At 45.8% G+C, this 11,912-nt stretch overlaps 1 protein-coding gene across 1 annotated transcript in view; it reads right to left on the reverse strand.

Moving 5' to 3' along the window:
- NR2C2 (nuclear receptor subfamily 2 group C member 2) overlaps positions 1-9,308 on the reverse strand; it is a gene marked incomplete at its 3' end in the record, with an annotated part of 77,067 nt that extends 67,759 nt beyond the window's left edge. Inside the window, exon 1 of the mRNA XM_082663938.1 lies at positions 9,214-9,308. The remainder of the gene's footprint in view (positions 1-9,213) is intronic.
- Positions 9,309-11,912: the final 2,604 nt, after the last annotated feature.

Consider the following 11,912-nt stretch of genomic DNA (forward strand, 5'->3'; position numbering starts at 1 on the left):
ACCAGGGAAGCCCAGAATAGATCTTAATACAATGTAAAGGGCCTAACACTGTGCCTGGCACACAGCAGGCATGCAATGCATGGGAGCTACTACTAGCACAAATTTCAAAGACATTTGAAAGCAACAACAAACTGTAAAATGCATATTATAATTAGGAATATGTCTCTCATTTTGACATAAGATCCACATGAAATTTAACTACATATGTATATGCATTATATGCTCATACAGCATTTATAACTGATTCTATTAAACTGCACAACTGAGTGAAATGAAATGGCTGAATTAGGATAAATCTCACAAATATTTAAAAATAAACCAATACCGAATAACTATTTGCAAAATACTACTGGGTACAGAACTTCTTGATAGGCACAAGGTATTCAGTGTAAGTTTTACTATGCTAAGATTGTCAGAATTCTCTTTATACTCATGGGAAAATAAAAACAAAAATATAAATAGCCTAAGAATTAAAAAATGAGAAATACATAGCTCAAGACTTGAAATCATAGATCAAGACTTGAAAACAGGAAATGGAAATCAAGTGACAGATTTAGTATAATTTAGTAGATGTTCATCAACATAAAAGATGCTTACGGGGATGTCTCTAAGGTCAAGTTGAGATATACATCCTGTCTGTCAGAAACCCTGACACTAGTTAGACTCAAAGATTACTTACCTTTTGGGTAAGGTGATATCCTGCCCCCACAGGAAACTTGTTTCTTCCATATTACAAGTCTGGGCTACGAGAAAGGGGCAGCGATGGTATGTGGGGGCTGGGGAGATGGGTGAGCAGTGACTTGCAGGGAAGAGAAGTGGCTCTCATCTACATGGAGTTCCTAGCTACCAGAGCAGTGCTACAGGTCTGTGTGTGGAGACCTTTCCTAAAGTATCATTGTACAGTGTGGGTAGCTTTCCTGTTTCACCAAGGGCCCAAGTGTAAGGGTGAAATGCACCTTCTTTGTTTCTATTAGTGTGACCCAGGGGTAGACGGATGGAAGGAAAGCAGGACAGATTTTCTGAGAACCTACAACGTGCCTTATATCAAACTAGGCATCGTTTAATCCTTAACATACCTTCTGAGTAGGTATTATTAGCTGCACCAATGCAGACAGAAAAAAACGGAGACTCAGAAGTTTAATCAACTTGTTCCAAGTCATCCAGCTGGAAAGAGGTAAACCTGGGATTCTAACTCAGGTCTCTTTGACTCTAAAACCTCTGCACCAGGGACTTCCCTGGTGGTCCAGTGGTTAAGACTCTGTGCTCCCAATGCAGGGGACCCAGGTTCGATCCTTGGTCAGGGAACTAGATCCTGCATGCGGCAACTAAAGATCCCGTACACGGCACCTAAAAGATCCCGCATGTCGCAATGAAGAACCCCCATGCCACAAATAAGACCCGGCGCAGTCAAATAAATGAATGAATGAATGAATGAATGAGTGAATAAAATAAAAAATAAAATAAAAAATAAAACCTCTGCACCACAGCGCCCTTCAAAATAGTTTCCCAGAAGAGGAAGTCAAGAGAAGAGAATTTTAAAGAGTGACAGGAGACCAATTAATTATCCAAAGGAACAAGCTGCTTCCATCAATAAGCTTGATGATTTAATAACTCATTTATATAACCACTAATTCCTAAATATATGATTGATGTTTCAGTACTACTCACAGAAATTTCTGATCTAGCTCCACCAGGACAGTAACATGACAGTTCCTTTAGAACTTGAACACACCTTTCCCTTACAATTTTACCTACATAATAATCATATTGATTCAAACAGTGAGGATAATTTTATCATCATTTTTAAAGTAAAATTTTTTACTGAAGTATAACATGCAAATACAAAAGTGTACAAATCATAAATGAAACAGCTCAATGAATTTTCATTCAGAGAACACCACTCACATCAGAAAATAGAACATTACTAGCACCTTAAAAGGCTCCCTTGTACGCCCTCAGAGTCCCTTACTTCCCTTCTCTCCTGACTTTCACTATCATGGATTCGTTTTGCTTGTTTTTGAGCTGTATGTTAATATATTTTTTGTGTGTCTGGATTCTTTTCCTCATTGTTGTGATAACCATGAGTAGTCAGTGCATTTTCATCCCTGTATAGTATTCCAACATATGACTATGCCACAATTTACTTACCCATTCTATAGCTGATGAACATTTAGACTGTTTCTAGTCTGGAGCTCTTATGACTGGTGTTCCTATGAACACTCCTGTACCGATGGTCCCTGACTTAGGGTGGCTTGACTTACGATTTTTCAACTTTATCATGGTGTGAAAGTGATATGCATTCAGTAGAAATTGTACTTTGATTTTTGAATTTTGATCTCTTCCCGGGCTAGCAGTATAAAGTTACGATCCTCTCTCATGATGCTGGGCAGTGCCAGCTACAGCTCCCAGTCAGCCACGTGATCAAACAACCACTACACTTACAACTGTTCTGTTTTTCACTTTCAATATAAATTACTGGAGATATTCAATACTTAATTATAAGATAGACTTTCTGTTAGATGATTTTGCCCAACTGCAGGCTAATGTAAGTGTTCTGAGCATGTTTAAGGTAGACAAGGCTAAGTTACGATGTTTGGTAGGTTAGGTATATCAAATGCATTTTCGAATATATTTTCTTTTTTAATTAATTAATGGCTGCGTTGGGTCTTGTTGTTGCGCGTGGGCTTTCTCTAGTCACAGCGAGTGGGGGCTACTCTTCGTTGTGGTACATAGGCTTGTCCTTGCGGTGGCTTCTCTTGTTGTGGAGCACAGGCTCTAGACGCACAAGCTTCAGTAGCTGTGGCACACGGGCTTCAGCAGTTGTGGCTTGTGGGCTCCAGAGAGCATGCTCAGTAGTTGTGGCGCACGGGCCCAGGTGCTCTGCAGCATGTGGGATCCTCCTGGACCAGGGCTCAAACCCGTGTCCCCTGCATTGGCAGGCGGACTCCTAACCACTGCGCCACCAGGGAAGTCCCCTTGACATATATTTTCAACTTACAAATAACCCCATCATAAGTCAAGGAAGATCTGTACATGCCTTTTGAAAATTTTCCTACTTTAAAAAACTGTCTTTTACCTCTTCAGAAAAGAGACATATGTTATAAATTTAAAATTTCTTAAAAAAAATCTGTACTGTATTAATTATGTCATCAAACATATCCTAATTACCACTCTTTTCAGCCAAAGGCTGACATGCACTTTGAGATTTGTGCTTTTAATCTTGGTAAAAGGTGACTTTTCAGTAATTCCAGGCTTATTCACCTCATCAACCTAGTAGAAGGAAGCATTATTGCAGAAGCAATGGATGAGTGGAGAGAAAGAGAATGAGGGCAGTACAAATGACATTTCTGTAATGTTCTACAAATAATACATAATCAGATTCACTGTACAATAAATACCACCAGGGGAAATGCATCCTGAAGCCTGCTGACATTGTTTAACTTCTTAAGAGCCATCCAATCTCAGCTGTCTATCTTTCTCAGTGGAGACCTGCCTGCCACATAGAGGTAGGCAGTTATTGGAGTTTTTATTGGAGGTGCATGTGTGGGCAGCCAGGTAAGAAACTTTTTTTTTGGCGTAGCTTCTATTCAAACATGAACAATAAAGGTAAGTAAGGTGGCTCCCAGTAAAACCATAAAACCTTCAAGTTTGTGTCTGGCCCTGCCAGCCTCTCATTTCTCTCCCCACTCTTTGAATAGCATTCACTTCATTTTCCAGGCCTCAACACCGTCTCTCATACCTTCCACTAATCCAGTGAGAGAATGATATGCTCTTCTATCATTGGCAGAAATTCCCCCCTATCAACATGTTAACACTTCCAGGGATTAGAATCATCAGGGTTACTGTCGATAATTTTGGAATGAAAGGTTTCACCTCCTATTATGGACTTCAGGCCTCTTATTAGAGTGGAAGAGGTATCACACTCTGTCCCTGAGGCTGGGTTTCATGATTATAGGCTACCTGGAGCCCAGGGGTAATCAGAAAGATAGCTGAGCATCTGAGCTAGCCTGTTCCTTTCCCATCCTTAACAATTCCCTTCCCATCCCTCTGCTCCAAGACTCCCAGATGCTGGGGTATGAATCTGCTCTTTCTGTCCCCCTAACAGTACCCTATGCCAATGCCCTGATCTGGACTTTAATGTCTTCTATCCACTCCCCCCACCATCACTGTGAGCTATGCTAGTTGACTGTTCCCAGGGAGTCTTGCCTTTTTGTACAGAGCCCCTGCCGCTTAAAGCTCTAGCACTCAGGGCACCTGAAGAAAGAATGGGAAGCAAGTAGCAGCAGTGCGTGACGAGGGATATGGGGAAGGAATGGCAGGATGGGACAGAGTCACAAAGAGAATCTCAGCCCCCAGGCCTATTAGGTTGAGGCAAGTGAAACTCCAACAGGTAAGAGCATATCTTTTACAACGTGTGACAGATTAGGTTAAAGATAATAATACATGGAGGGAAAAAGTCTACATCTAAGCTGCTCATAACCAGCAATAAAGTGAAAAGAGATAAACTAACCTCTGACAGGTGAGTTTTGCATCAGGTGTGAGGCTAGACTTGATGAGCCTTAAGACTGATTCCTTCCCAAATTCCCCCTATGCAGTATTGATTAAGGGGGACTAGTATCTGCTCTACGAGGTGCTTTGGGACTAAAGGAGCACATGGCACATAGGTAAGCAAACTCAGGGATAAAAATCCCAAATGAAAGCCCTTAATACGTGGAGACAGTCAGGCAGCTAGACACATGAGGCCAGTGTTCAGGGCCAAAGTTGAAGGTGGGCTGATCCACACAGGCCCACCTGCCTTGCTCTCTATGCCATCTGGATAACAAGTGGTCCCTGTTTCTGACCCAAATCTCAGTGTTGGCTCCCCGCCTCCCCATTTTACAACTGGGGAATGTATAAGCCTCAGAGAGGCTACCCACTCAAGGTTCCAGAGACAGGCGATACACTGTCACTTGACTCCTTGGAGACACATGCTAAAACTTCCCAGAAGTCCTCATGAAGTGACGTTATTACACATAGGTTTTCCTTCTTTCTGTAAAGGCATGTGCATGAAAACAAAACTTCAAGGTCACCATAAATACAACTGTTGAAAGCAATGAATAAGTAATTTAATGTTATAAGATAATATACACATACATATAAATATATATATATATTTAGCTTTTTCATTAAACTATCAGTTCTTTGGTTACCCTGAATTAGGTAGTTCAAGGAATCAAAAGTGTTGGATTGAACAAGTGATACCAAAAAATCCTTCAACAGGATAGAAAAGAAACATCCAAAAATAAATAAATAAAAGGGTGGCTGTTGTTTTAAAAATACCACAACACTTTATTTGTAAAATCTGTATTATATAAGTCAACAAAAATTTTCTATTTACCATGCTTTTAAGCAGAAGCTTGATATATACCTGGCAAAATGTGCTTTTAAACTTGGTAAAGCAATCACAAGGTGATTTTCAATAATTCCATTGCATGAATCAATTTATCTTTGGAAAGTTTTTTTTTTTTTTTTTGCGGTACCTGGGCCTCTCACTGTTGTGGTCTTTCCCGTTGCGGAGCACAGGCTCCGGACGCGCAGGCTCAGCGGCCATGGCTCACAGGCCCAGTCGCTCCGTGGCATGTGGGATCTTCCCGGACCGGGGCACGAACCCATGTCCTCTGCATCGGCAGGCGGACTCTCAACCACTGCGCCACCAGGGAAGCCCAAGATAACTATTTTAAATTAATGGCTACAGAGGCTGAACTCCCAACTCTCTGCAAACCCATTAAGTCTTCTTCTCTGTTCTTTGATCTCCTGTGATAGAATAAGACCAGCATTTTTTATTTCAAGAAAATCACACTGGTGCTTTGATTTTTCAGTTAAAGTAAATGGCATGATTATTTTTGGCTGTTTACTAATGAGTTCCATGCGAACTCATTAACTTTCATGTAATTTACCTTGTAATACAACTAATTATTAAATTATCTATTTCTTGTCTCAAAAAGACCGCCCATAAATCAACATATTAAGTGTGTAAAAAAGGATTTATGTGGGTTATCTTACCCATATTCAAGTTTGCAGGCAGTGCCATATCTGTGAGGAACCACTTCCTGAATTCATCCAAATACCATAACAGATATTTATTTTATTGCCGGCACTGCTTCTGAATTGCTAACAAGCCCACATAAAAAGGCACCATCAATGAGCAGCAACTTAGTTAGCAGTGATATCATAAATTATAAACTATTCATTCACTCAACAAGTAGTGCCAGGCACTCTGCTAAGTGCTGGAAATATAATGGTGCCCAAAATGATTCCTGCTCTCATAAGGTAAGGGGAACAGGTATCAATCAAACAATCACATTATGGAGTGTAACTATGAAATGAGATAAACGTTAAAAAGGAAAAGAAGGGCTTCCCTGGTGGCGCAGTGGTTGAGAGTCCGCCTGCCGATGCAGGGGACACAGGTTCGTGCCCCGGTCCAGGAGGATCCCACATGCCGCGGAGCGGCTGGGCCTGTGAGCGTGTATCGCAAAAAAAAAAAAAAAAAAAAAGGAAAAGAACACAATGTAAAGAAAAAGAATCTGATCTAGACTGGCATTGGGCATCAGAGAGCGATTCCCTGAGGAAGCGATGCTTAAGCTGACATCTGCAGGACTAAGGTGTATGGGGGGCGGGGGGGCAGGGGGCAAATGAGGACTGCAGGCTGAGGGAACATCATCTGAAAGGGCCTGGGGTAAAGGTAAGCCACACTTTCAAGAAAACTGAAGGCAGGCCAGTGTGTTTCATGCACAGGGAGCTAGGGATACAGGGATAAGAAAATGACGTAAAGTCTTAGAAAGGTTTTAAAATAGGGAGCAGGCAAAGGACCTCTACCATTATATCCTGCTAGGGCTTTAACACTATAATGCCTGTAAGAGAATTCTGTAAACTGTAAAGCACCCCACACTTTTGTTAATAGTATTAGTTACACTACTTTGTTTTCTAAATAAACTTCTGGTCTGGATGCCAAGTGACTAGCTGAAAGCAGAAGAGCCAAAACTAGTACCCCAGTGTTCTAATGCAGTGTTTTGCCCCTACACCACACTGCCTAAAAATCTCATTGTTTGCATCACTTAACCAGTCCAATGTCTTTACCAGACAGCTAGTGCTTCATGACAACAATAACTCCAATTGTGAGCATTTACTATACGTCACTTTTCTAAGCTCCTTATTTACATTAAACTCATTTAATCCTCAATTCTAGAAGGAGGGTTCTATTTACTGTCCAGATGAGGACAATGAGCCTCAAAAAAGTTAAATAACTTACTCAGAATCACAGGGCTAGTAAATATTGGCACTGTTACCCACAACACTATTTAGCTTCTGCCTACAACATTTGTGTGGGTATGTGTATGTATGCAGATGTATTAGGGAAAGAGGGAGAGAACAGAACTCAGGTGTATAGAACTATATTCACATACTTGACACCCACCAATGTCTTAGTCAACTAGCGCCTGGGTAATAGGGGGGTTCAGGAAATATCTGAGGAATTGAGGATGAACACAAGGGAATGACAAAGGATTTGAATCTGGAAGTAAAGTGATTTTCTGAGGCTTTCCACCAAGTCATGTATTCAACAGGTATTCATTTCACGGCTATATTTTCCTCGACTCTCTCGTTGATTATTAAATTAGAGATTTATTCTCCACCACCTCTGTCATATTTCACATACCTCAGCCTGGAGGTAGAGGGGAATAATGGACGGGACAACGAACGAGCTCTCCAGCCTCACTCACACCAAACGCCTTCCCTCCTGGGGCTTTCTTTGCATTTGCTGTTTTCTCTCTCACGCTATTCCTTCCTTGGGTTCCTCCATTCAAACATCACGTCCTCACGGAGCCCTTCCCCGACCATTCAATCGCAGCTGCGTCAGGCTTTCAACACATGCAGTTTCACTTCACTTACTTCACAGGATTTACCACTCTCCGAAATCACCTCTTTAATTGTCTATTCACCCTACCCCCAATTATAGGAGGGCAGGGGCCTGGTCTAGCTGGTTCTCTGGATGTATCCCCAGTGCCCCAGACTAAGCAAATACGTATGTAATCAACGAATGATGAGAACACTCCAGATTCTCCTCTGTTCTCTCAAGCCCTCAATATCCTTAGGCTTTCCACTCCGGGTGGCTCCACACTCCATTTTCAACAACAACACCATTTTTCCATTACTCTGAGGTTCGGAAAGTAGCCTGGACTCCATTTTCTGAGTTGAGCCCCTCAAACGATCTGAGAAGGGAGGTCCGGCCTGGCAAGAACGCCCATCCTCCCATTTCACAGTCGATGAAATTGAGCCTCATACGGGCAGGAGCCCTAAGGTGTCCAGATTCCAAAAAGCCCTTCCCACGAGCCAGCGCCCTGGGTTCAGGATGCTTCAACACCTTTATTACTATTGTTCCACAGCACTCATTCTGGACGCGTTCCACGCGGAGGACGCGCCCGGGCCCTAGCCGCGCGCCTCACGCTCACCCGGCCGCGCCCCCGCCCCGCCCCCGGCGCCCTGGCCCCACGTCGCGCCCCGGCCCCACGTCGCGCCCCGGCTTCTGCTCCCACCCCGCCAGGGCTCCCGCAACGCACGGGGACCGCCCCCTGCCGACAGATCCAGTCAGCAAAGCCTCGGGGGGCGGCGCCGCGGGGCCCCGGCCCTCCTATCTGGGCGCCAACTGGCCCACCCAGCTGTCGCTCACAAGCTCGCGCCCGCACCCGCCTTCCTCCCTTTCCTCCACCCTCCCCTTCAGGAAAAAACGGCGGTTGGGCCGCAGCGGCCGCCAACTGCGGGCGGGAAGCGGAGGGTAGAGGAGCCGGGGAGCGAGAGAAGGAGGGACTGCAGAAAGGAGGAGGCGATAGAGGAGGAGGAGGGGAGCGTGGCCCAGCAGGAGCCATCTCCGCCGAGAACAAAATGGCGGCGTTGGCGGAGGGCCAACTGTGAGGCGGGGCCGCGGCCATCCCCCTCCGCCCCCACCCTCGTGCCGGCCGGGCCGGACAGGGGTAGCCCGCTCGCTCCGCCGGCCGCGGGCGGGGAGGGGAGGGGAGCGGCCCGGCCCACTATGCAAAGCGGTTGGCGCCGGCGCCGCCGCCCCGTGGCAAAGGTAAAAGGGTCGGGTTCAGCCGCCGCCGCGGCGCCTCCATGTCCGCGCGCCAGGACCGCCCCCTCCGCCGCCGGCCCGAGCCCGCCCCGGCCTTTTTTCAATTTTACCTCAGGATTTGGCGCCAAAGCGACCTCGAAGCAGGTCCCGTGTCTGCGGCGGGCGGCCCCCGGCGCGGAGGGCAGGGCGCGGGGAGGCCGGCTTCCCGGCGTCGGCGGATGGCGGGAACCCCGGGCCGCGGGCTCGCAGGTCAGCGGGCGAGAGACGAGACGCCCAGGTGGGAGTGGGGCGGCGAGGGCGGGCCCGGAGGCGCCGCCGGGGTCGCGGGGAAGGAGGGGTTTGTTATTGTTTTTGTCAGTGAAAGGTCAGAGTTCGTGACCCCGGTGCCGCCGCCGCCGCCGCCCGCGCGCTGGTAGGAGGAGGGCGAATGTTCTTCTTCCTCTTCCCAGAGCCAGCCTCGCTGCGGCCGCGGGGGGCGGGCGAGCACGCGATTGGCTGAGGCGCGCGCGCGCAACGGAACGCGGCGGTCGCGCTGCTCCGTCCGGCCCCTTGGCGGCTCGGCGGCGGCGGCGGCGGCGGCGGCGGCGGGCGCAGGGCGCAGGGTTTCGCGCAGTCGCCGGGGTGTTTGCCCCGGCTGGGTCCGCACCGCTGCAGGGCCACCATGTAGGTTAAATGCCGAGGTCGTCGGGGTAAGGGGTTGGTTGGTCGTTTTCGAAGGCCAGGAACGCCGGGTACCGTTATTCAGGGGCCAGCCCGTCCCTCCCAGGAGCCCGCGAGCTCCTCGAGGCCGGGTAGGGGCTGTGTTCTCGCTGTGACGTCCTCCACCCCGGCCCCCGCCGAGCTGAAACCTCTGTGTTGATTGAGGAAGCAATGAGAGAGCGGAGAGCCTGTAGGTCGGAAGCGGGTGGTTTGTTGGGTGGGTATTGAACTGTTTGTGCCCTACTCGGTATAGATGGTCCGAGGAGGCACCAGTTTCTGAGAGTATCAGGTCAAGTGCATAAAGAGTATCGCGATTTGAAACGAGTAAACCATGCTTAAATGTGTATTAAAAAACTCTTTGCAGGATTGCTTAAATTATATAAATACAATTGCTTCTCTTGAGCCTATGAATCTTGGGTTGTAGGTTTTCATTAGCTACTTCTCTCTTCTAAGTGGTTTTGACTTGCTTTGGAAGGTGTGGACCACTGTTTTATCAGGGATGCCCTGAAGTGCTTAGGCCAGACTCCTTGATCACCATGCTTTCTCTGTAGGCCGAAGATCCTCTGCTAATTGATTTTTTTCCTGCACTTTTCATCTTTATTATGATTACTGACTCCAAGGTGGATGGTTTAAGCTTTTTTCTTAAACAGTGGCCATTTGGGCTTTTATCAGTGTGACCCCAGATTTGAGTATTTTGTCCATAATCTTGTAAAATTTTTATTTGATAGGAAATGCTTTAAACATTTTCCTTCCTTGTTTTCACCTTGCAAGGAAGTAAGTGGGGAAAAGAGTTAAATTTATAATGTCGTGGTGAACCACAGATCCTGAAGCTGGAAGGGGTCTCAGAGATGATATGGTTGAATCCTCTTCTGGCAGAAAGATTTTACAGGAGAGGCAGATGAGACCAAAGAGGTCAAATGATATGCCTAAGGGAACACAGTGCTTTGATGGTAAATCCTTGTAAACATGGACTGCTTTGTAATTGTGTACTTTTTTTCCCAAAAATTGTTTTTAATGTTATATAATACTTACAGATATAGTTTTAAAATACACACTTAAATGAGTTTTAAGGGTTTTTTTGGCAAATTATAATTGTTCTAGATTTTTAAATGAATACTAAAAATAGTTAATGTTTCTATGATGGCTTATAGTTTTCTTAATTTTCTCCATTTAATACTCAGCAATTCTGGAGCAAGGCACTGTTATTTCATTTTACTAAGGCGCAGGAACTGACACCCAGATAAGTTAAGCAACCTTCCCAGTGCTACAGGTGCAGAAAGTGAAGCCAGGGCTCTAATCTAGTCCTTTTCACCTTAAGGTTTATGTTGTAAACCATGCTGCATCAGTTTGCTTTGTTCGTAGTAGTATTCAGTAAAATTTCCAGTTAAAACAGGGATCCTCAACCCATGGGCCATGGACCAGTAGCAGTCCATGGCCTGTTAGGAACCGGGCGCACAGCAGGAGGTGAGTGGTGGGTGAGCAAGCGAAGCTTCATCTGCCGCTCTCCACCGCTCCCCACCGCTCTCCGTCGCTCACGTTACCACCTGAACCACCCCGCACCCCTCCTTCTGTGGAAAAATTGTCTTCCATGAAACCGGTCCCTGGTGCCAAAAAGGTTGGGGACCACTGGGTTAAAAGGTTAGTTGTTCAATATTAAAAGTAATAGCAAAGTTCACAATCTTGATGGGCTTGAGCTCTTTTCGTCCCCTGAAGGACAGAAGCACATGTACATACACACACAGATTGCAAACAGTATCAGCAGGTAAAAGGCTTCTGCAAGCTGAGGGCACCACTGCCACAGTGCTATTTTTTGTTCCATTGTGTTTTTGGTAGAAGCTTTTAGTGAGAACTCTTAAATGGCTTTGTAACACTTGATGGACTTTATAATCACAAAAATATTATACATTTTGTGTTATACTAGCTATACTTTTTGACTGTTAATATGATGTATCCACATTTGCATTAACAGTGCTTTTAACGTTTTATCAGCCTTTAAAATAAAGTGTTCTTAATTGCAGAGTGTACTTCAGAACTGCCAGGCCCCCCGTTGGGTCTGAAACTGTAAGCTTTGGGTGGGGCCTGGCATCAGCACTTGTACTGAGCATCACAG

The sequence above is a fragment of the Grampus griseus genome, assembly GCF_964374135.1.
Source record: "Grampus griseus genome assembly, chromosome: 10".
NCBI lineage: Eukaryota > Metazoa > Chordata > Mammalia > Artiodactyla > Delphinidae > Grampus > Grampus griseus.